This window comes from Lontra canadensis, unplaced genomic scaffold (assembly GCF_010015895.1).
Source record: "Lontra canadensis isolate GAN:19392208 unplaced genomic scaffold, GSC_riverotter_1.0 scaffold189, whole genome shotgun sequence".
Taxonomy (NCBI): Eukaryota; Metazoa; Chordata; class Mammalia; order Carnivora; family Mustelidae; genus Lontra; species Lontra canadensis.
In genome coordinates this window covers 1,123,112-1,148,306 of record NW_022631183.1, presented here as the reverse complement: position 1 = coordinate 1,148,306, position 25,195 = coordinate 1,123,112, and the positions used below count along the sequence as shown (strand labels likewise).

General features: G+C 49.9%; 1 long non-coding RNA gene across 2 annotated transcripts in view; it reads right to left on the bottom strand.

Annotated features, from left to right (window-relative positions):
- LOC116861053 overlaps positions 1-23,865 on the bottom strand; it is a 28,056-nt gene extending 4,191 nt beyond the window's left edge. The window contains exons 1-3 of one of the 2 annotated variants that reach the window (XR_004381401.1): positions 23,657-23,865; positions 13,539-13,762; positions 4,691-4,763 (exon numbers count right to left, since the gene is read on the bottom strand). This is a non-coding gene — a long non-coding RNA (uncharacterized LOC116861053). Of the gene's footprint in view, positions 1-4,690; positions 4,764-13,538; positions 13,763-21,100; positions 21,825-23,656 lie in introns of those variants that run through there. The other variant, XR_004381400.1, reaches the window with a different exon arrangement.
- Positions 23,866-25,195: the final 1,330 nt, after the last annotated feature.

Here is a 25,195-nt window from a genome sequence, read left to right as displayed (position 1 = left end):
GCTCCCTGATCAGCAGGGAGTCTGCTTCTCCCTCTCCTGTGTTCTCTCCCTCTCTCTCTTTAAAATAAATAAATAAAATATTTTAAAAAATAAAAATAAAAACCATCGTATTTTCACTGGATCCCATTTGTTCTTTCATCCAATGAAAGAATGTTTCTTGGATGGCTAATGTGCACTCAAAGCTGTGATGGCCACGAAAGGAGAGGTGCTCCTTTAACAACTCCTCCAGGCAACTGCCTCCTGGTGGGAAAGTCAGGGAGCATGAGACCTGGTAAGACCCCTGTGAAAATGAAGGCTCAACTATGTTGTCATGCTCTTTTGTATTCCCGGCATTCATGAAAGGGAGGCCACACCAGCTGCACAGGCTAAGGTGGGATGCATGAAAGGAAGGGTGTGGAGTGGAGCCTGGAATGGCAGGATTTGGAGAAGTAGGAGAAAAGAGAGCATTCTCAGTATATATGTGCTGAGTGAGTAAATGAATGAATGACTAAACAAATAAGCAAAGATGGGGCGCCTGGGTGGCTCAGTGGGTTAAGCCGCTGCCTTCAGCTCAGGTCATGATCTCAGGGTCCTGGGATCAAGCCCCACATCGGGCTCTCTGCTCAACAGGAGCCTGCTTCTCCCTCCCTCTCTGCCTGCCTCTCTGCCTACTTGTGATCTCTCTTTCTCTGTCAAAATAAATAAATAAAATCTTTAAAAAACAAAACAAAAAAAAAAAAGGAAAAAGCCAAATAAGCAAGGACAATAAAATCAGAGAATAGTAGGCATAACTGTAAGACCTGCCTGAGTGGACTGTGGGAATTGTAGAGCTGTGAGGAACAAACTAAGAGACAGCACAGGTTGTAGAAGAGCTCTGGAGATAGCAGAATCTTCTGGTAGGAGCATGGGGTCTAGAACTGGAATGACAGGGCTGCATTTAGACTCCATCACTTACTGGCCATGGGACTTGAGCAAGTTACTTGACCTCTCTGTGCTTTAATTTCCTCATCTAAAAAAAAAATAGGGATAGCATTAATATCTACTTTAGAGCATCATTTTGAGGATTAACTGAGATAATGCATGTGAAAGCATAGTGCTAGCACCCCATAAATGCTCTACACGGTGAGCTTTTAGTCTCAGCATTTGTTTTATTAAATGCTAAGAAGAGAGGCACCTGGGTGTCTTAGTCGTTAGGCATCTGCTGTCAGCTTGGGTCATGATCCCAGCGTCCTGGGATTGACCCCGAAATCGGGCTCCCTGCTCAGGGGGGAGACTGCTTCTCCCTCTCTAGCTCCCCCATGCTTGTGTTCCCTCTCTCACTATCTCTGTCATAAATAAACAAAATCTTAAAAAAAAAAAAGGCTAAGAAGAATATAGATTCAATATGAAACCTACAGTGAAGCAGTGAAACACCTGGGAATGGGAAATGGGAAAGGGAGGCAGTCTTTTTTTTTTTTTTTTTAACATATAATGTATTATTTGCCCCAGGATACAAGTCTGTGAATCATCAGGCTTACACACTTTACAGCACTCACCATAGCACATACCCTCCCCAATGTCCATCACCCAGCCACCCTATCCCTACCTCACCAACCCCCAACAACCCTCAGGTTGTTTCCTGAGATTAAGAGTCTCTTATGGTTTGTCTCCCTCCCTGGTCTCCTCTTGTTTCATTTTTTCCCACCCTGCCACCCATGACCCCCCGCCCTGCCTCTAAAATTCCTCATATCAGAGAGATCATGTGATAATTGTCTTTCTCTGATTGACCTATTTCGCTTAGCATAATACCCTCTAGTTCCATCCACGTCATTGCAAATAGCAAGAGTTCGTGCTTTTTGATGGCTGCATAGTATTACTGTGTGTGTGTGTGTGTGTGTGTGTGTGTGTGTGTGTGTGTACCACGTCTTCTGTATCTATTCATCTGTTGATTTTGATCTGTTATTTTTTAGATGAGGAAATTAAAGCACAGAGAGGTCAAGTAACTTGCTCAAGTCCCATGGCCAGTAAGTGATCTAGGTTCTTTCCATAGTTTGGCTATTGTGGACATTGCTGCTGTAAACATTCGGGTGCATGTGCTCCTTCAGATCACTACGTTTGTAACTTTGGGGTTAATACCCCGTAGTGCAATTGCTGGGTCATAGGGTAGCTCAATTTTCAACTTTTTGAGGAATCTCCATGCTGTTTTCCAGAGTGGCTGCACCAGCTTGCATTCCCACCAACAGTGTAGGAGAGTTCCCCTTTCTCTGCATGGGAGGCAGTCTTTTGTTAAGAATCATTGGGCAGCAGAGTTCAGGCTGGTCAGAAGGGAAAGGGGGGTCATGGCAAAGTTGCAGCCCCAAAGGGTCAAGAAGGGCTGACAAAGGACTGGAAATAAGCCTTCCTCAAAAAGAGAAAGCCTGCTACCATTTCCTCAGAACTGTGTGGAATTAGAGCCTGGCACACAGAAGCACCCAGTAACTGTATTAAACAGCCTCCTCTAGATGCTGTGCAAGTTGAACATCTTTATGGAGCTCCCTGGCTCATTGGCAAACACTAGTGGAACTCTTCTAGGTAAAGTCCAAAAAGTTTTATTTTATTTTATTTTTTAAAGATTTTATTTCTTTGACACAGAGAGAGCGCAAGCAAGGGGAGCAGCAGACAGAGGGAGAGGGAGAAACAGGCTCCCCACTGAGCAGGGAGCCCAATGCATGGCTCCATCCCAGGACCCTGGGATCATGACCTGAGCCGAAGGCAGATGTTTAACTGACTGAGCCACCCAGGAGCCTCAAGTCCAGAGAGTTTTAAAGCACTGGAGAAGTCCACTAAGACCTGGCCTCTGGCTTATTTCAGTGTCTTCTACTTACAGAAGCAGACAAATGAACATATGTGAAAACAAAGCCAATGAATGTGGCCAACACCAGCACTGACTTCAGAAGAGAATGACCAGATTCTTATTTTGTATCAGGGTATTAAAGAAATGAAACAAACACTTATGCTTCTTCTTCTCTTTCTTAGTTCACTGCTTTACCAGAGTCTAATGGAATTTGAGGTCCAGGTCAAGGAAGAAGAGGCAAACTCATCAGTTTGCCTCTGGCCATGGTTCAAGATTTTGGTTTTCATCTGAGCAATGAGTCTCACAGTTTTGTGCCTCTTTTCCTGATCTACATTTTCAGATTCTACTTTACTAGGCAGGAACATCTTCAACGTAATTGACTAAAATGTTATTAAAATTGGTATAAGAAAGAAGGAAAGAGATTTTATGTATTGGCTCATGAAACCAAAAATTCAAAGGTAAGTTTCAGGCATAGCTGGATCCAGTCACTCAGACGCTGTCACCAGGAATCTCCTCCCCTGCTTTTTCTGGCTCAGCTCTCTTTTCTCTGCATTCCCAAGTAGCGCCTCTGACAGTTTCACAATTACATCTCACAGTAAAAAGTCCCAGCAAACAAAAGGCATTCTCTTTCCCAACAGTCTTAAGAAAAGTTCCAGGTTTAGTGTTTACACTGGCTTTGGGTAACTTGGCTTTTTTCAGAATGGGGGGCTGGAGCCAAGAGATGTGACACCGTGAACCAGCTCCAGAGGAGAGCTGGGGGTGAGGTTAGGCACCACCAAATCCTACAGTTGGAAGTGTGCAAGGAACATTTCAGGTTTCCCTAGGAAACCTGAAGTTTAGTTACCATAACTAGGAAGTGGATGCTAAATAAACAAAAAACACAGCTGACCCCTACATGCCACCAAAACCCAAACCATAAGCCTTTGGCACAAGTGAAACAACAATCCAACAGGCTAATATTGAATCAGTTTGGGAGTCAGCCTATCTTCACCTGTATTTCCAGGAAAGTTGCATCCAACAGGGAACAAATTTCAGCACTCAGAGGTTGAGCCTTCTTGAGATCATGGCATAAAACCAGCCATTTGTTTTACCTAAATGCACTCTCCTTTCTGGAAGTGTTCTTTCTGAGGAAAGTGCTTCAGGGAGCACTTAATGCTTTAAATGTTTGTACAGCACCTTGAGCCCTCAAGAAGCATCACATAAATGCGTACGCTTTTAATTGTGACTTTTTGAAGCATTGATTCCTCAAGTGGCCTGGTATTCAGATAATGATCTTAGGACCCCAGTCCTGGAGAAAACCACATTTTTCTCTTAGGCAATGACGCAGGGGAGTATGGCCATAAAATTCCCATCAATAATGTTGGAGAATAGCCCTGAAATACTCAACCGTTATGTCCATTTGCATTTATATTTTTTAAAATGGGCCAATAATAATAATGAAGCGCACAACATACGAGGCATAAGAACTAAGGACAAAATTAAATCCACGTATTCATTCAATACACTTGCTATGTGCCTACCATGTGCCAGGGACTATCCTAAACTTCGAGGGTGTAGAAATAAAAAAAAAATGGATTTAGAAAATCCTTGCTTATGGGTGCCTGGGTGGCTCAGTCACTAAGCGTCTGCCTTCGGCTCAGGTCATGATTGCAGGGTCCTGGGATCGAGCCCCGCATCAGGCTCCCTGCTTGGCAGGAAGCCTGGTTCTCCCTCTCCCACTCCCCCTGTTTGTGTTCCCTCTCTGGTGGTGTCTCTCGCTGTCAATTAAATAAAATCCTTTAAAAAAAAAAGAAAGAAATTCCTTGTTTATATGAAGCTTACATTTGCAATAGTGTGTACATTGTATACATCTTCCAGCTGCCTCTATTATTGACAGGAAATATACAGCAATAAACCAACCTGGCAAAGTCTCAGAGAATGCCATTCTCCTCTTCATAAGGATTAAAAGGAGTCTTCTGAGAGATGCAGACACCTGTTCAAGGGGCCACAGAAAATAAGTGGTAGAATCAGGACTGAAATTTGTATCTCCTTATCTGCCTCTAAACTACTATTCTCTCTTAGGGTGTGGATGGAGGGTGACAGAGAGTGGTGGGGACTTTGGCAAACCAGAGACCAAGCTCTGTGCAAAGGGAGCCACTATTATTCAGCTCCCGCCATGTGTCACAGGGAAATGTGGCCCACGGCAGCTAGGTTTTCTGAGTTTCCAAGAGGAGCCTGCAAACAGGATTTTGATGTGAAAACTGATTTTTAAAACACCGTGGAAGCCAAAAATAATCTGTCTGGGCATAATTCAGGCCCTGCGTCTGCCCCTCTATTAGAGGTCACAGTGTGGCCAGGAGCGTCCCTGGGGAGGTAAGACTCCAGATAGCAGCTCCAAAACTCAGTGTAGGGAGCAAGCTGCAACAACAGCTGTGGTCCTTGCACAGTCTGTCTCAGGTTGATTTGATATGGCTAAGGTAGAAAACAGGTGGCTTGTTTACTAATAAAAGCGAAGTCCTTAATGAAAGGGAAGTCTGAGGAAGCAGCTGGAACATTCCACCACCCCCCAGGCCCCAGCGTGGAGGAGGTTGGCATAGAACCATCCTATGGCGGGTTGACAGGCCACGCTTATCTGAAAGGGAAAATTTAACTTCAGGGCGGGCTTCGTGTTACATCTGAGGTCCTAATAATGATCATTATGCTGTCAGCACACAAGACGTGGTTCAAAATAATTCTCCTCCTAAAAGTCACATTCTACTCGCTTCCTGGCCCTCCTTCACCCCCTCCACCCCTCAGCCTCCCACACTCAGCAAGTCTTTCCTCTTCCCCATCCCATTTGCCAAGGGGTGACAGCCATGGGGCATACAGAGGTCTCCTCCCTGGGGTGGCCTGGGGCCAGAACAGAGTTGGTGGCCGGGTCTCCTCCTGTCCTAGCTTTTGGGGGAAGGGAGGGAACACAGAAGAGCTTCCACCTTTAAAAAACATTTGCACCATCAATAGAATGAAACTCTGCAAGACAATAGTTTTACTTACAAAGTGTAAAGGAACTCCCATCCTCCAGATCTTAAGATCAGAAAACCTCCGTTTACTACAAGAATTGTTTCAGAGAGGGAGTGAAATCTGGCACACGGAAAATCCCATTCCTGTCCGCTCTCAACATAGTAGCTTTGTAGCCATATGCCGTTGAGTACGATGGCATCACAGCCAAACAGGACTACGCTGTGGCACTGGAGACAGATTTGCCGCCTCAACCACCTCCTTCTGCTGCTGGAGGCAGGTGGCAGGGCTGTGAGATCCGCAGATCAGGCAAGGGCTCCCGGCTGGGACCTGACAACTCCGTTTGTGCTATGAGGCCCTGGGAGCCTTTTCTTTGGAAAGCACAGGAAGTAAGGACCTAGATTCTTTCTTTTCTTTTCTTTCTTTCAAAGATTTTATTATGAGAGACAGCGAGCAAGCCAGAGAGTGAGCAAGACCATGAGTAGGGGGGAGGGGTAGCGGGAGAAGCAGATTCCCCGCCAAGCCAGAAGCCCAACCCCAGGCTTGGGCTCCATCCCATGACCCCAGGACAATGACCATAAGCATGAGCCACCCAGGAGCCCCAGGACATACATACTTTCTGAACAGGACAAGACGGAGAAAACTTATACTGTGCCCCACTCCCTTGCTTGGAAGATCATTTAAGATGAAGAGAGAAAGTGACCTCTCCCCCTTGTGGGGACAGGGCAATGCTAGGATTCAAAAGGTCCAGAGGCCAGTGTTCCAGCCCAGGTTCCCCTGCATCCTGGCTTTGGGACCCAGAACAATTTACTAAACCTCTAGAGGCCTCATTTCCCTCATCTGTAAAATGGAAATAATGGGACCGAGCCCACAGATCTGTAGTGAAGTTCGGGTGGTGCACAGAGGAGAAGCTGCTTTCTCTTCGCAGAACTTACATAGAGCTCCCCACGGCCTTCCTGAATCCCCACCATGCACCCCCCCCCATCTACACCCTAGGAGAGGGTGCATATGCAGACCTGTGCTTCAGCCTTGGCCCCAATCCTAGTTTCTGCGGCTCCCTGGACACGTCATCGGGAGTTTCATGTGACGACCAGGGTCACCCTCTTGCTATTCTTTAGCTGCCACAGTGGAGACACAAGCTACCTTTGCTCCCACTCCACCCCGAGCCTTATTTTGGATGCCACCTTTGCCTGAATTGCTGGACTGCTTTGGCCACATTCCAGACGAGAACGCACCTGCCCCACCTCCTGCTCCAGGCCTCTGGACAGCCCAGATGACAGCCCTGTAGGTATGGCATCCACCAGCTGTCCGCACTCTGTCCATACGCAGTTTCTCGGGCTCTGGCATAAACCTGTTGCTTCTGACTCCCTGGGACCAGGGCCTAGGGATCTTCAAGTAACAAGCCCAGTGAGGGAGCAGGTGCACATTAAAGTTAGCATCCATGGCCCCCTGGGGCCTCCAAGCATGAATCTCTTCCTTAACCTGTTTCTTGTCATCTGTCCTATTTAACTCATCATTCCCCAGGGGAGCCAGGCCTCCAAGCCAGAAGCCAGGTGGTCCCCCAGCTTCAGGACAGGCCCAATCACCTCTTAACAGATTTGGACCTTCTCCCTGCCCTGCCTGCTCCTGCTTAGGCCTTCCCTGTGATCTCACTCCAGAACCAGTGGTCTTACTCATCACCTGACCATTCTGGAAGGCTTGATCTGAAATGTTAATTTAGGGACGCCTGCGGGGCTCAGTCAGTTAAACCTCTGCCATCATCTCAGGTCATGATCCCAGGGTGCTGGGATCGAGTTCCACATCGGGCCGCTTGCTCAGCCATGAGCCTGCTACTCTCTCTGCCTGCTGCTCCCCCTGCTTGTACTCTTTCTCTCCCCTTGACAAATAAATAATAAAAAATTTTTTTAAAAATAAAATCTTAAAAAAACATGAAATGCAAATTTGGCCCTAATATTCCCTTACATAAAATTCTTTAGGGTTTTTCCCTCCTCTGCAGGATTCAAAAGCCTGTCCCTACAGCCTCAGATCTCCTGCCATTTCCACTCCTACAGGGAAAACTCCAACTAGACTGACATTATGCTCAAGTCTTTGAACGTTCCATGGGGCTGCATGTCTTTGGGCTTCTGTAGACACAGCACCCTCCACCGGAATAGCCCCTCTCCTCTGCTACTCTTCCTTCAATCTCAACTGAAATGTCACCTCCTCCAGGAAGCCTTCCCAGTAGTGCTGAGTAATCCCTCCTTTATCTCCATACACTCCCCAAATATATCTATACCCATGATCCTATTTTGCCTTTATTTGCTTCTGTGTTTCTGCCCTACTAGATCCATACAGGGCTGTGCATTTTATTCATTTTAAATTCCAAGCCTTTATCAGGGCTGATAAGGTCCTTCAAGATCTGGCTCCTACTCTGTCTCCTCTCCACTCTGTCTCCTACCTCTCCACTCTGTCTCCTACCACTCTCTGCCCCACCCACTTCACCCAGTCACACTGGCCTTTGGACTGTTGCCGAGGGCACCAAACTCCTTCCTGCTTCTGGCTCTTTGTTCCTGAAGTGACCCTTTCCTCGAATGCCCTCCCCTGGATCTTTCCATGGCTGGCTCCATATTGACATTCTGATCTCTGCTCTAGTATCACCTCCTCAAGAGTCCTTCCTTGACCAAACCATCAGAAGTAGTCTTCCTTCTCCATTTTTCTCTCTTATAATACCATGTTTTCTTCCTTTGGGGGCACTTATCACAAGCTATAGCTATTTCTCATTCAAAATCAGCCTTATTGGGGCACCTGGGTGGCTCAGTTGGTTAAGAGTCTGCCTTCGGCTCAGGTCATGATCCCAGGGTCCTGGAATCGAGTCCTACATCAGGCTCCCTGCTCAGTGGGGAGTCTGCTTCTCTCTCTCTCCCTCTGGCCCTCTATGCCACTCATGTGCTCTCTCTCTCAAATAAGTAAATAAAAGCTTTAAAAAAAATAAAACAAAAAATCAGCCTTGTAGAGGTATAATTTGCATAAATAAAAGGTGTACAGTTAGATGAGTTTTGACAAATACCCATATACCCACCATTCAATTCAAGATACAGAGTATTTCCAAAACATATTCAATTTTCCTGATCCTTCTTTCCAGTCAGTATCCACCCCCCACTATCAGTCCACAGCCAGCCCCAGCCAACCACTGCCCTACTTTCTGTTCCCATGGCTTTCTTTTGCTTGTTCTAGAACTTTATTTAAATGTAATCATATGGTATGTGTTGTATCTGGCTTCTTTCACTCAGCCTAACGTTTTGGAGGTTTCTTGGTGTTGTGGTGCTTAGCTTACCCATATTTGTTTCTTTATTACTGAGTACCAAGCAATTGTAGGAATTTTCCACAATGTATCTATTTGCCTGTTGATGGATACCTGGGCTATTTCCAGTTTGGGGCTATTATAAATAAAGCTGCTTTGACAATTCATGTACAAGTCTTGTGTGTGGACATCCATTTTTATTTCTTTCAGGTAAATAACTATAATGGAGATCGCTAGGCAGATGGTAAGTGTATGTGTAATTTTATAGGAGACTGCCAACCTTTTTTCCAAAGTGCTTTTCCATTTCACACTCCTAGCAGCAATGCATGAGAATTCTAGCTGGTCCACGTCCTTGTCAACACTTGTTACCAGTCTTTTCAATTGTAGCCCTTCTAATGGGTGTATGGTGTCATCTTGTGGTTTTAATTTACATTTCCCTAATGGCTAGTACTATTAAACAACTTTTCCTGTGCTTATGAATATTTGTATATCTTCTTTTAAACTATCTGCTACGGCGCCAGGGTGGCTCAGTTGATTAAGTGACTGCCTTAGGCTCAGGTCATGATCCTGGAGTCCCAGGATTGAGTTCTAGGATCAAGTCGGGCAGGGAGTCTGCTTCTCCCTCTGACCCTCCCCCAGCTCATGCTCTTTCTCTCTCATTCTCTCATATAAATAAAATCTTAAAAAAAAACACTATTTGTTAAAATCTTTTGCCATATTTTAATTTGGATGTTTGCCTTCTTATTGAGTTATATATTTCTCTGTATGTTGTAGATGCAAATTATTGTTAAAAATATGTATTGCAGAACTTTCTTCTATTCTGTGACTTACATTTTCATATTCTTAATGCTGTCTCCACCCCTTTTTATGATTATTTCTACCTGTGATCTAAGAAAACTCTGCCTATCCCAAGGTCATGTAGATTTTCTTTTATGCTTTCTTCTAGAAGTTTTATAGTTTTTCTTTATTAAATACTTAATTCTTTGATCTATTTCAAGTATGTTGTGAAGTAGGGATTGAGATCCCTTGTTTTCCTTTTGGATATTTGGTTACTCCAGCATCCTTTGTTGAAAAAAAATCTATCCCTACAACCATAGTTATTTAAATTCTGTTCCCTTTTTTAAATTATTATTTGTCTCTCCCACTAGACTATGGGCTCCATATATTTATTCTAATTTATTTATTTTTTTTAAAGATTTTATTTATTTATTTGACAGAGAGATCATAAGTAGGCAGAGAGGCAGGCGGGGGTGGGGCGGGGAAGCAGACCCCCTGCTGAGCAGAGAGCCTGATGTGGGGCTCGATCCCAGGACCCTGGGATCACGACCTAAGTCAAAGGCAGAGGCTTAACGCACTGAGCCATCCAGGCACTCTATTTGTTCTAATTTAATCTGAGCTCTTTTCCACCCCTGCTACCTCCTTTCAAGGGGAGAAGGCAGAGAAAGAGCTTACTTGGAAGTCACTTATAGAGCTGATTCTAGGGGCCAGGAGCATGGAAGTGGGGAGAGCCCACGGGAAGGAAAGCAAGCCAGGACATGGTGTGCTATGGAGCTGGTCACTGCTGCAGGGAACTGGGGCCTCCGCACCTCCACCCTGTATCAGAGAAGGGAGAAAATATCTACCAACTCCAGCTCTGTTGGTCAGCGGTTACCCCAGCAGAATTAACCTCCCCAGACCTGCAGACCACGGTGCTCGAGCTCAGAGACAAGCCCTGGGCAGAAGGCAAGAGCCTCAGGGAGCAGCTAAGACAAGGGGTTTCACCTGCTCCAAGCCAGATGCCAGGATGCCCCATGAGTAAAAGGTGGGTCAGGAGGATGAGAGGAGAGCGTCCCACATTTCTGATACACAGTCATAACAAGTATTTATCTAGTGTCTCCTCTGTGCCAAGCATTGTGTTGAGCAGTGGAGACAGTCATCCAAAAACCAGTCCCTCCCCTTAGGACGGAGACAGACAGCAACCAAGCCAGTGACTGATCTGCATTATACCAAGAAGAGGTCAGTGCCGGGAAGACAAACAAAACAGGGTAAGAGAATTGTGAATGTGAGTGCTGGGATGGGAGTTATTTGCACCATCAGCAAGTTTCTTGAAAAACTGCTGGAGAGAGAGAGAGAGATAGAGAGAGAGAAAAGAGACAGAGAGACAGAGCCATGTGGATACCTGAGGCAAGAACAATCCGGGCAAAAGGAGCCACAAGTGAAAAGCATTTAGGAAGGACTAGCTTAGGGCATTAGAGAAAACAGGAGGTCACTGGGGCTGGAGCAGAGTGAGAGGCAGAGCCCCTAAGAGGTCAGGGAAAGCCTCAGAAATTAGTTTGAATTTTATTCTGACTGTGATGGGAAGCCACTGCAGGGCTTTAAGAAGAGTTATACATTTGTCTTATTTATGACTTAAAAGTTATGTGAGATACCATTACACATATGTTAGAATGGCTAGAATTTTTTTTTAAAGGGATGATAGCCAGGACTGGCACTTTGCAGAGGGAAGGCAGCTCTCCCACCACCTGCTGGGCCACCAGTGTGCAGAAGGGTTGGGCGGAGTCACAAAAAGATAGACTTAAACTTAACTGTGCAGCCCAGCAATCCCACCCTTAGTTATTTACCTAAGTGAAGTGAACCTTAGGTTCACATCCAAACCTGTACATCAATGTTTGCAACTTTATGTGCCATCACCAAACAGCAAAAATAGTTCACATGTTCTTCAGCTGGTGACGCTAGCCTGTGGTCCATCTGGGTAAGGACACTCCTCAGCCACTAAAGGACATAGACTACTGAGAATACACGTGACAACCTAGATGGACCTCAAAGGAATTATGCTTCATAACAAAAATTCCGTCTCCAAAGGCTGTATTCTCAAAATGAAAAGACTGTAGAGTTGGAGAACAGCTTAGTGGTCACCAGGGGACAGAGAGGCATGAAGAGAGAGTGGGTGTCCATACAAAGAGGTGGCAATGAGAGTCCTTCCATGATGAGGGCACAGTGACCTTCCTTGGCTGTGGCTGTGGACACACAGATCCGTACACAGGATTTCAGTGCACAGAACTATACACACATCCATGCACACAAATGACTGCAGGTTATAAAATGGTGAATGGAGAATAAGGCCTGCCACATAATTAACAGTAATGTGCCAAGGTCAGTGTCCTGGTTCGGATATTTTCCTACAGCTCTCTGTAAGATGTCACCATTGCAGGAAGCTGGTTCCATGGTGCACAGGACTCTGATTTGTTTGCATCTTCCTGTGAATCTGTAATTATTTCAAACTTGTAAAAACTTAGAAACAAAACTCTGACAGGTGGGTAAAAAGTTAAAAAAGACTTTTTTTTTTTTTTGGAAATAGGGGACATTTGCAAATGGATGGGTAGTAGATGGCACTTGAGAATTGTGGTTGCCTTTCTCAGTGGGACATGCTTCTCAGTTGTCCTCACTCTTGGGTAATCCATGTGAAGCATTAGAGGGGCAGTGTCAAGGTCTACCACCTGCTTCCAGTGGTGCAGCAAATATATACCTGTGTATATACATCATTTTAAAAGACAGCAAAATGGAAACAAATATTGAATGTAGGTAATAGGTTTATAGGTGTCCACTGTATTATTCTTTAAACTTTATATTTGAACATTTTAGTAATAAGAAGTTGAAAGAAAAAAAAAGGCATGAACTGTGGACAGGTACAACAATCTGGGTGAACCTCAAAACATCATAGTAAGGGGGCACCTGAGTGGCTGAGTCGTTAAGTGCCTGCCGTTGGCTCAGGTCATGATCCCAGGGTCCTGGGATCGAGTCCCAAATGGAGCTCCTTGCTCAGTGGGGAGCCTGCTTCTCCCTCTGCCTGCTGCTCCCCCTGCTTGTGCTCTCTCTCTTTCTCTCTGACAAATAAATAAATAAAATCTTTTTTTAAAAGCGCGAAAGAACAACAAAGAAGTCCATCATGGTAAGTAGAGAAGCCAGATTCAAAAGGCTACCTACTGAAAGATTCCATTTTGTAGAAGTTAAAACTATAAGGACAGCGATGGGAACAGTGACTGCCAGTTGCTGGGGATGGGAGCAGGGGGGTGGCTGGTCACTAAAGATCAAGAGCAAGAGAAAATTCAGGAGGTGATGAACATATTCTGTATTTTGGTTGCGATGATGATGGTTACGTGACTCTGTTTGTCAAAACTCATAGACTTTGTGCTAAAAAATAAAAGTGATTTTAATGCATGTAAATTACACCTGGAAAAAACAAAACAGAAGCAGAGGAAGTTATCATGTGTGGAACCATTAAAAAGCAAGCTACACGAGGGCAAGATCTTCTCTGTCCTGGACTTGTTCGTTGTGCTTATGACACAGTTGGCATCAACTAAGCAATGAATAAATATGAGCTCATATGTGCAGTGAGTTTTTTCCCTGGATAAAGCCCTTGCACCACAGGGACCAGGAGCTGGGCAGTGTGGTGTGGCACAGGCTCGGCACAGGGTCACTGCCTGATGGGTGATGTGGCTTCATCTTACTCACATGGGCTTGACATTTCACTGTAGCATCACCAGGAGCAGGGAGGTCCGTCAGTGTCCTGCGTGCTGGTGCTCTCTGGCTGGAGGGACCTCTGTGGGCCATCTCAGGGACCAGCAACAGCTCCAGGAAGTGACAAGTGGCTGCTCCAACAGAAGGGGAGGTAAAGGAATTTCCCTTTCTCTTGAGACTTGTCAGTCAAAACCGAACTTCCTTCTCCGAACTAGCTCCTTTTAAAAAGAAGGAAGAACTTATCAATTCCCTTGGCAAGACTAACATGCTAAATAAACATGACACGTTATTTTCCAACATAATAACAACTACCATTGAGCTTTCTCAGTGCCGGGGCCCTTTATGGTGCCATGTTACTCTTACAGCAATTGAATGTGATGGCTACTCTAGGAGCCCATTGTACAGGTGAGTGAGCAGAGGTTCCGGGAGGTGAAGAGACTTGCCCTTGGCCATGTCCTGGGGTGCTCAGCCGGCTGACCCTGCACTTAGGTAAGTGGCCTTTCACAGAGAGCCCGTCCTCTTGAGCCCCCCAGCTGCCCAGGGGACAGCTTTCATGTAGAGTCACTGTGGATTCTGCAGCACTGTTTGGGCGGTGGAAGTCTCTTCCACTGGCCCAGAATGGCATGTTCTCCCTGCTGTGGGGTGAGTGGTTGCGTCTAGGTCAAATATGGAAGGCGAGGGGAGGAGTGGGGGTGAAGGAAGGGAAGGGCAGGGAAGAACATGCAGAAAATACCAGCTGCTTCTTCTAGCTTTGAAAAAACACAGGCATTAGGGAACACAGATTTTTATCACAGTTTGTCAGGAGGGAAGAGGAGGGGGAAGAGCAGGCTGCAGAGTAAGAAAGGGCTTCTATCCAGACCTCAGCACTGGGTCTGAGGCCCGATGATAATGACAAGAAAGATGGTAATGGTGATGATAGTCACCAACACCGTGCCAGGTGCTGAGCTGAACACTCCCTATGAGTGACCTCAGGTAGCTTTCCTATTATTTTCATTCCCATTACAAAATGGAGGCCCATGGGGCGCCTGGGTGGCTCAGTGGGTTAAAGCCTCTGCCTTCTGCTCAGGTCATGGTCTCAGGGTCCTGGGATGAGCCCCGCATAGGGGCTCTCTGCTAGGCGGGGAGACTGCTTCTTCCTCTTTCTGCCTGCCTCTCTGCCTACCTATGATCTCTCTGTCAAATAAATAAATAAAATCTTAGAAAAGAAAAAAGAAAAGAAAAGAAAAGAAAATGGAGGCCCAGAGAGTCCATACACAAACTCATAAACATATTTTCACATGTACAGATTCATATACATTGAAGGAGGTCAGGAGGGACGCTCATGAAACTAACAATAGTAGTTACCCGAGAAGGGTGGTGAGTGTGACAAAGGGGGAAAGCTTAGGCTTCTTTTTGTATTGTGTAATATTTTTTACAATGGGAATGGTACCCGTGGGTGTGTACTTAAACAACAGCAAAAAAAAAAAAAAAAAAAAAGGTGGGAGGTTTTAAAGGCCGAGTCCGAAGATCCCATAACTAATTTGGGGCAGGGTCTCTCAGAGGGCAGCTCTCAGTCCTTAACCCTCCACCCCCACTCGGCGCCACGCCTATCCACGAGAGCCCGCAGTTCTGGGCCCCCCACACCTGATGGTGCAGAGGGAGTAGGAAAAGACTTCTGAGCGGTGTCGCCTTTCCCTGGGCTTCCCTAGGGGTACTGTGCCAGGCTCGCGCGTCTTGGTCTCTGGGGAGCTAGTCGCTCGGGTTCCAGACCCAGGGCCCGCCCACTGTCACGGAGTGGACTCCCGGCCAATCAGACCGGGGTGATGCCACGCCAGAGATGAGAGTGGCAGGAAATCAAGGTCAAGGCCCCGGACACAATGGGGCCATTGTCGGTCTCCAGTCAGTTGACTTTCAAGCAGCAGTTCCCCATCCACCCGCGCTCCTTCTCAGCCCCGCCCCTTGCCAGGAAGTCACCTAAACCCACTGCCTCTTTTTTGGGCCCCTGCGGGAGGGCAGCCGCATTCCGAGTCCTACCCCAGACGGGGGAGCTTGGCCTCCCCCTGCATGGTCTGTTATGTCCACCAGGTGGCGACAGAACACCACACTTCCGAGGGCGGGAAGCAAGGCCCGGTGCCAGCAGCTCAATCACGGATCAGGGCGTGGGGGACCGTGCCCTTCCGTTTTATCCACAAAACTAAATGAGGCTATACTTTCCCTTCACCTTTTACTCTGAGGTCGCTGAGATCTGGAAACTCAGGGGCTTTTCTCTCAGCAAATGGCAAAATGGCCGTGGGCTGAAGCTCTTTTCCTTGATGGCGAGAAAACTGAGGGAAACCTCTCTGCTACGTAAATCACAGCAGGTGAAACTGACCGCCTCTAAGGCCTGGGTTCATCAGTTGGTTAATTGGTTGATTGACTGACAGCCTCTTGCTGCCTCTCAGCCTCCCCGGGACTCTGTGGGTCCAGGCAGGCTGTTGTTTACCTTAAACACGTGGCCTGTGCGCCAGGCCCTAGGGGCAGTGATGAGCAAAGCTAGCTTGTCTCTGCCCTCAAGAAGCACCCAGTCCTGAATGGGAGGGGAGATGGTGATCAAAGCCACACCTAGCACTGCAATAAGCGGACAGGGCAAGGGCCTGGCCTGAGCCATTCCCTCAGGAAGTGATTCGTGAGTTGGGATGGGAAGGGTGGGAATGAAGACCCCTTTCCTCCCAATCCCCTTAAAACAGCCCCTTTTGGGATTGATCCAATTACCCACTGGAACACCAGGCCCATCCTAGGCCAGGCAAGTGGTTGGAAAGAGTAGATTAAAAACAAATGTACCCTTGGGCGCCTGGAGGACTCCACTGGTTAAGCCTCTGCCTTCGCTCAGGTCACGATCCTAGGGTCCGGGAATCAAGATCCAATCAGGCTCCCTGCTCAGTGGGGAGTCTGCTTCTCCCTCTGTGCCCCTCTCTCTCTGTGTCATCAATCAATAAATAAAATCTTTAAAAAAAAAAAGATTTTATTTATTTATTTGACAGGCAGAGATCACAAGTAGGCAGAGAGGCAGGCAGAGAGAGGAAGGGAAGCAGGCTCCCCGCTGCGCAGAGAGCCCGATGCGGGGCTCGATCCCAGGACCCTGGGATCATGACCTGAGCCGAAGGCAGCGGCTTAACCCACTGAGCCACCCAGGTGCCCCAATAAATAAAATCTTAACAAACAAACAAACAAACATACCCCAACAACACAGGCTCCTTCTGAGATCCACTGCCCTTCCCTTGTGTCACTGGAGGATGGCCCCACACCATGTCAGATTCCCAACCCAAGCCCTGAGGAAGGAGGAAGAGCCTTTCAGGGAGGTGATCTGGGAAGGCCTTCCACAGAGTCCGAAGGCCCTATGAGGGGGGAGCCTGGGCAGTGTGCTATCATGAGGCCAGCATCCCTGGTTGCCACGGGGAGTCTGGCAGCCCCTCTGCACAGTGGGCAACAGGGGGAGCCAAGGGCTCCAACCACCCTCACACAGCAGCCACTGGCACATCATGAGAGCTGAGAGCATGGACTCTGGGGGCCTAGCCCACCTGTCTCACCAGCTTTGGCCAATTACCTAACCTAAACTTCAGTCTCCCTGTCTATAACATGGGGGCAATAAGAATGGCACCAACCCTCCTAGAATGGTTTTGAGGATTGAGGGAGATAATACGGGCACTCTCCTGGCCCACAGTGGGCACTTAATAAACACAGGCATTATTGTTATCCACTTTTTCATGAGCCCCTTTATCACAAGGTTATGCCAGTTGGGAAACCAGTAACGTGTGACCCAGAGAGGTTAAGTAGCTAGCTTCCAGTGTCAGGATCCAAACCCAGGTTCCTTTGACTCCAAAGCCTGTGTTCTTGGGAGGTGGGGGAGGGGTTCTCCGGGGCCCCAGGTATGGTGGGGTCAGAGCAGGAAGCAATGGGGAGGCAGGGTGAGAACCCCCGGGGCAGGTGGGTGCTGAGGCTACCTCCAGAACCCCGACATGCCATCCTGCCAGCCCTAGCCACAGATCTCTGCTCAACTCTGCCCCCAGGATTTGTGGTGCCCCCTCCCTCACCCACTTTGGCCCGTTGGGTTGGGCCCTTTCCCTTTTCTCTTTTTCCGGGCCAAGTGCAGTAATCTCAACTAACAAAAGTGACCATGGCTACTCTGACGTGCGTGTGACGCTGATGCTGGCCAGGCTGGGCCCAGTCCGTGGGCCAAGCGGAGCTCAGGCCCCTTCCCACGTGCCAGGCCGCATGGACTGTGCCACTTGGGCCCTTCCCCATGAAGCACCCGAGCAGCCCTTGCTTTGGAGACACGTGCCAAGTGTGTTACAAGCACAACGAGCAAGGATAAGACAGATAAGATCTTGGCGTCTTTTGTGTTTTAAACAACTGTAGGGCTGGGGGCATTGAGGTTGGGGGAGCGGTAGAAACTTCTTGAGCCCAGCCTGCTCCGGCCCCCGCCCGCCCAGCTCTGGAAGGGTGGGCCAGGACCTGGGGCAGAACTGGGCTCAAGATAAGCAGAGCCCAAAAAATAAAATAAAATAAATAAGCGGAGGCCAGATAGGCCTCAGAGCGCAGAAGATGCTGCCCTGTGAGGCCTTGTGTTTGGGGTTAGTGGGCGTAGTAGGGCAAGAGCGGTGTTGGTCCAGCTTCATCCACCCTCTAGAGGTTTTGAAGTTGGTCAGACCACGTGTGAGTCCTGACACTGGCACTTAGAAACTGTGTAGCTTTGGGAGGTCACTGAACTCTTCTGAGCCTCAGTTGCCTTGTCTGTAAAATGGGGTTCATTAAATGCTCACAAGGTTTGGGAGGATTTAAAAGGAATGAATGGCAAATGATCTGATCTTCTTTGTTGTGGCTGCTGTGGTGGCTCCCATCACCGTCGTTGATGATGGCTTGGAGGTAAGGCCACCCAGAGTCGGACAGTTTGGCTGGCCCCCAGATTGGGGAGGGGATGGTCAGCTAGGTGAGGTTTCCTCCCCGCCCAGTCTTCTGATAAGGACACCAGGTCCTTGAGCCTGATGCAGGAAGCTCAGAGGTCCTGCAGAGGGGAGTCACACCCCCCAAACTCACCCCAGCCTCCCTCCCCTACTTACTCCAGCCAGCCTGTGAGGTGGGGTAGGGACCCATTCTTCTGAGGCAGCCTAATCTCTCTTCTCTCTCACTGATTCTTTAACTTTTGCCAGCTTCTGTGTTTGAGGGATTAAGAGGGGAGAAGGAGGGAGCTGGTGGGGGGACAGAGGAAGTTCTCCAATCTATAAAGAGGGAAGGGGCTCTTTCTGTCTTTTTAATCTCAGGCAGAAATTGGTGACATTAGGTAGCGTAGTTAAGACACCTGTCTCCACAACCTGCAACCCACTTACGGAAAGGGCTGCTTTCAAAGCATGACACTGTTAATGAAAGAATAGAATCTTTCACAAGGAAATAAAAATTATTAACTGAAAGCAGAGTCTGCAGTCCAGTTGGCCGACCAACACCCCATTTCCAGGGCTGGGGTCTGTGGCTTCATGTCCTTGTCTTTGTCCTCCCTTCCATGCTCCCCTGAGAGCAGGCCACGGCTGGACTGGTGGAGGGCTGCAGTGCTGGCTTGCGCTTAGGTTGGGACTGAAGTCCTGCCCTTTGGCCCTTTCTAGAAATATCAGCCTGAGCAGGGGCCTCTTGAGAACCTGCTCATGCCCAAGTCCTGTTCTTCAGGCAGGATCTTTAGGCTCCTCCTGCAGGTGGGGCTTCTGACTCTATTCCCATTCCTCTCCTCTCCATCCCTACCCAGTTCCCCCCACAGAATCTGGAGAGGGAAAACTCTGGGCCTCCAGAGCCTTCTGAGGGTCTGGAGGAATCTCAGAGGACCTGGGAGCCCGAACTCCAGCTGGCCGGCGCGAGGAACAGGCAAGCTCTGGGGAGTGGGGGTGGGGCGTGGGGGAAGTTGGCCCCAGTGTGTGGAGCCTCTGGAACTTGCCGATCTGAGGATCGATTACGCTGAAATGTTCCCGGTCCGGTTCACAGCAATGTCCGTGGGGAGACTGTGGGAAGGTGTCTGTCTGTCCCAGGTTCCTCAGGCTTGGAAACCCACAAGCCCTGCCTTTAGGGTCTGTGATTTCTGGCCTGCCCACTCACAGCCCTCTCCTTTTGCCTCTGCCCACCTCATCCCCATTTCTTGGCAGCCTCAAAGGATTTAAGCTTCCCTGGTCCTTGCTCCTATGATCTGCCCACCCCCACTGGTGATCACTTTGGTCTCACTAATTTAATTCCGGCTCTTTCTTTAGGACCCCCCTCCAGGACACCCTCCTGACCCTTCCCTGTCCCAGGCTGGGCTGGCCAGCTGTCCCCGTCTTCTAGCATGCCTGCTATCTCCGCAGTAGTGCTTTGTAAAGTACCTGTTCCCTCTCACACTGCCATTTGCCTGAGGACAGGGCTGGTGCCACTGCTGGGCCTGTGGAGGGGGCTCCACTGGACTTGGTCAGTGAGTGGTGATCAACGTCTTTCTGGCTTTAGGAGTTCACAGTTCATTGTGCATGTGGGGGTGATAGCCAGGGTGACTCTGGTCTCTCCCAAAATCCTGGATTTCAGGTTCCCTTTCTCTTCCTCTCAACCTTCACTCCCCCCTCCCCACTGTCCTAGTAAGGGGTGAGGAGGTAGTGCAGCAGAGTGGACCACAGGGCCACATGCCCACTGAGGCGGTCTGCCGCAGCTTTCCTCTTCTGTAAAATGGATCATCCAGCACCTTCTTTGTGTCACTTTAAGGACTGAATGTAATAATCCCAGAAAGAGCTCCTTCCCTCCCAGTGGCAACTCTGGACCAGGGGCAATTCTCTTTCCCAAAGGTTCGTGATCCCTTCTGGGGAGGGGAGAGCACCCTAAGTGCGGCAGTTCTGTACCCCTCATGCCCAGCCTACCCCCTCTGTAGGGCCACACCTTCCCCCAGTGCAGAAGCCAGGGCAGCTCTGGGACACGTGGCAGGGGAGTCCAGGCATGCTCCTGGTCAGAAGGGACAAACAAGTGGGTTCCGTGGCAGGTTCTGACCTTATGGGTGAGTCCCCAATCTCATGACTGCCTGCCTGCCAGGGGCCAGGGTCCAGGGTCCAGGGTCCGGGGAAATCACTATCTGGGCTCAAGGTGGGGGGCAGAATCAGTTAGCCCAAGCAGCAGGGGAGCTCAGCCACCAGAAATATGGGTGAGCCGCCACCTCCCTGCCATGATATCTGGAGGCCTCTTTGCCTACCATCAGGCCACAGTCCCCAAGACCAGAAAGACAACCTGTGTGGAGGCCGCCAGCATGGCCTCCTCTCCACTGCCCCTCCCTCCCCCAGCTCAGGGCCTTAGGGGATGGTAGTAGGAGGGATGGAAGGTACGAACCCTGGAGACAAACAGGCATCTGTTTTAATCCTAACTATCCTAGTGAGATCTGGGGTTAGTGACTTCATTTCTCTGAGCCTCAGTTTGCTAAGCTGTGAAATGGGGAGAACGACAGCACATGTCTCTTAGAAAGCTGTAAGGACTGAATGGGAAAATTCACATAATTCATTCAGCTCGGAGTGCACACATTAAGAGAATAATAAATGGTGGTATTACTCTTATTATTATGTGTGTCACTAGCATCTACCCAGGAGACTTTAATGTTGTCCAACCTAAGAGAGTCAGAAACTGTTGAACATTTATAATACCTTGAAGAGGAGCTCGGTTACCTGAAGTGAGTGGAGAGGGCCCACCAGGCTCTAAAGCAGGGGCACTCTCCTTTTCTGTACCCACCCCATGCTGGGATCCCCTGGTGGTCCTGCTGTTGTCTTTACCTCTTCCATGTTCAAAAGCTCATGGAGGCCTTGGTGCATTTTCTGCATGTGGGAAACTCTTCTATAAAATGCTCAGCTGGGCAGCTCTGCAACCATGAGCCAGGGGCCCTGGTCTGAAGGCCACAGGGCACTATGGTGGCTCGAGAGTGGGCTGGGATGCAGGCCTGGCCAGAAAAATGATCACAGGGATAACCTTTGCTCGGTGCCACACTTCTGCCTTTGCAACAGGGAGTCTCCAGCTTTTCTTGCCAGGGTGATGACTCGTGGACAATGACACCAGCAGCACAAGGGGCCCCTTGCCCTCTACTGGGAGGCCTTAGTTTTGTAGCCACTGTGAATTTGGAGCAGCTGGCAGAGTGGAGGCTGAGAGACCCGCTTCCCTAATGGCCTGCGCCACAAAGGAAAGCAGGGACATCAAGTATCCCCCGAGGTCCCAGGCTTTGGCCTCACAACAAGCAGCAGCACAGGGGGTTACACCTGCCCCCGAAGACACACACATTGGGCTCATCCACATCTGTAAAGACAAAAGGAAGCAAAATGCAGAGGACACAACTGCCTGAGGGTCTAGGCCCCCCTCAGGTACTAGAGGTTGCTGCTGGCTAGCCTGCCCCTGTGGCATTGTGGGTGTCAGCTGAGGGACCCTGGCATTCCCAGTCAAGCTCCCCTGAGGAGAGCAAGGACGATGAGAGAGAGGCTATGCCCAAGGATGTAGGTTGGTTGGTGGCCCTGGCCACATAGGTGTCCCTTAAGGCTGAGGCCCAAGTCAAGCTCCCCACAGTGGACAGCACCCATCCCCAGTCACCAGCCATGGGTGGCACTAGTATCCCCACTGCCATTCAGTGGGGGCAGAGGGATCCTCAGCCTTCTTTGAGCCAGTTTGGAGGTGGGACGAGCCACAGAGGGGCTCCCTCTGGCCTCTTTGTTGTGGTAGTGGGGTTCCCAGGGGGGCCCCCTGGCTCTCTGGGCAGTGCAGTCTTGACCTGGAGGCATGGTAGCCTGTCCCACCCCGACGCAGCCCAGAATGTGGAGTGGAACGTGGGTTCTTTTATTAAATGCCCCAAACCCAGCTCCTCATATGGAGATCAGGAGGCTGGGACCTGGCAGCCCCACATCCTGGAGCCCCACCTACTGGCCTGGAAACTTGAGTCAGTGGCCATGTGGGGCCCCACGTGGCCAAGGAAAGGTGCCTGGCATCCTCAGAGACCGAGCTGTGTGCAAGGGCTGGGAGGTTCCCTGGGTTTGGGGGTGAGGGTCAAGGTATAGGGAAGAGCCTTATAGAAGCTCTGGGATCATGTTTCGGGAGAAAGGTGAGCACCATACCTGATTCTGCCAGGTCTATGTCCCATTCCGGCACCTCCTACTTCCCTTCCCACTTAGAATTCCTCCTGGCCCTCTTTACATGTGTTTAAAGGAGCCTGTGATTCTCTTGATCATGGCTTGTAATTCTCTACTTGATAGTCTGTCTCCCCTATGGACTGTGAGTTTAGGAGGTGGTATTACTAGGATGGCTGACCAACAAGAATCAGAATACAGACTGACAGGCACAGCCTGGCACTCCTGCTGTGGAAATCAGGGCTCAATGGCAAGATTTGAAACCAGAGCTTATGTGCGGATTGGGACATCACTTAATCTTTTATTCCTACTTTGAGGGTTGCAGAAAGCTCCACATCAAACCAAACTGAACCAAAATGTGAGTGACTGACTAGCAGGCAAGCAGAGAGGTACTATTTCAGGGACACCTGGGTAGCTCAGTCCTTTAAGCTACAGACTCTTCCCCACCATTTCTGGTCTCCAGTCCTGTGTGGAGTCAGCCTGATACTCTCTCTCCCTCTGCCCTTCCCCCTCCTAAATAAATAAACAAATAGGTACTGCTTCAAAGACTTCCTTTGAAATGAAACATAAACTTGACTTTCTTTCATTCAGTGATAAAAATATTTACCCAAAATGGATGCAGGCTAGTGAGTGGACACCAAGAGGACACACACACACACACACACACACACACACACGTTTGCCAACTCTGGCGGGCCTGACATGTTCTGATAAAGGCTGACTTGGGTCCCAGAGAATGGACTCCTTTTCTATGTAAACAGCGTCTCATCCAGAGGAAAGATCCAGGGGCGCCTGGTTGGCTCAATCGGTGGGGCCTACAACTCTTGATCTTAGGGTTGTGAGTTCGGTCCCCACACCGGGAGCAGAGATTAAAATCTTTAGGGGAAAAAATAAAAGACTAAAGATCCCCAGCAGTGCCAAGGTCCAGGTCGTGTGGGGGTGGGGTGGGGGGAGGCAGGTCTCCTTCCTGATCCGTGGAGGGGGGGTGTCTCAGGCTGCAGCCCACAGACTTACCAAAATATGGTCTTCACCACTGGCTGTCCCATAGGGGAGTCGACGTGTGCAACTGTAAACCCACTTTTTTGTTTTGTTTTCCTAAAGCCAAATGCGGCCGCTTCGGGAGGTGACCGCAGCCGGGCTGGCGTCTATCTGGGAGGTCGGCTAGGGCGGCGCAGGTTGAGGCCCGCTCCAACAGGTGCAGGTGCACAGCGTGCGCGCCCGCCGGCCTCGCGCGGGGTCCCTCATCCGGCACCCGCGGCCGGAACCCCAGGGCTCAGCCTCCTGCGCACTGCCCGCGGCCGCTTCGGAGGGCCCGGGAGAACGCGGGGAGTCGAGCTGCGTCCTCCCTTGTTCCCCTCTCAAATGCCAGCGTCCTCCATTTGCTGCGCCCAGGGTGCGGCCTACTCAGTCACCGGCCCGGCAATCTGGACGGCCGCGAGAGCAGAGCCGGGGCTGCCAAGAGCGCGGCGGAGGGGCGGGAAGGGAGCGCGGGGTGTCTGCCCGGCAAAGCCCGGTGGCGCGCCGAGTCGGGCGCGCTGTCTGCCCCGCCACCTGTGAAGGCGCCCGGCGGCTGCGCCCGGCCCAGCCCTGGGGGCCCCAGAGCGGCCAAACGGGCCAGAGGGCGGGGCTGGACGTAGCGGCCGGGCCAGGCTGAGGCAGCGGCGGCGGCAAAGGCGGTCCTGGCGGGCGCGCCTTTCCCGGCCCGGCCTCCCGGAGGGCAGCGCCCGCGCACCCGGCGCTCCGAGAGCCGGCGGGCACCCTACTCGCCCCCTGGCGGCGCCGGGGACTCGCCTGGCGCCGCCGCTGCCACCGCCGCGGAATGAGCTGTCCACAGCAGCACTGGGCGCATCTCGAGGTCCCGCAAGAATCTGTCCCGGGGCTGCGAACCCGGAGGCAAGCCGAAATTGGAGGAATGGGGGAAAGATAGGAAACGCGGCATCTATGAGGTTTGGGGGGTTTCCCCTTGGATGCACGTCCTCGATATTCCGCGTGGGCTTCTCCACTAGCATGATGATGGACTCCCAGGGACCTCATCCCCTACTGGTTCCCCCCTCCCCTCACCCAGTCTCTCTGGAAACTAAAAGCCACTCTCTGGTTCTTAGTCATTTTGGGAAAGCTCCCCACATCTCCTCTCCTTCTGCAGTGACCTGTCCATGGCAGTAACCTTGGTGGACTTAGCCACACCAGGACTTACCACACTCAGACCTTTCCGCAGGTGGAGAGCTCTGAGGCGATGCTCGGAGGTTATCAGAAAGATCAGCATTCCATGTGGCCCCCAGTGCCCCTTGGGAGCCTAGCACTGCCCTAGGTTTTGTGGGAGATTAAAGTCCTTGCCCTCTAGGTACTTCCAATCTCAGAAGTCAAAGGTACTCAGGAGACTATTGGCACAGCAAGTGGCCTCGCTGCATGAGCTCAGGGGAGGGTGTGGTGGGGATGGGCCAGAGTATGAGCACTAGAGCCATGAGAATTTGCTGAATGGGCCGGATTTGGAAGGAGAGAGAGGGAAGAAGAGAGAGGACAGACAGTCCTGGTCCAATCTAGAGTGGAGGACTG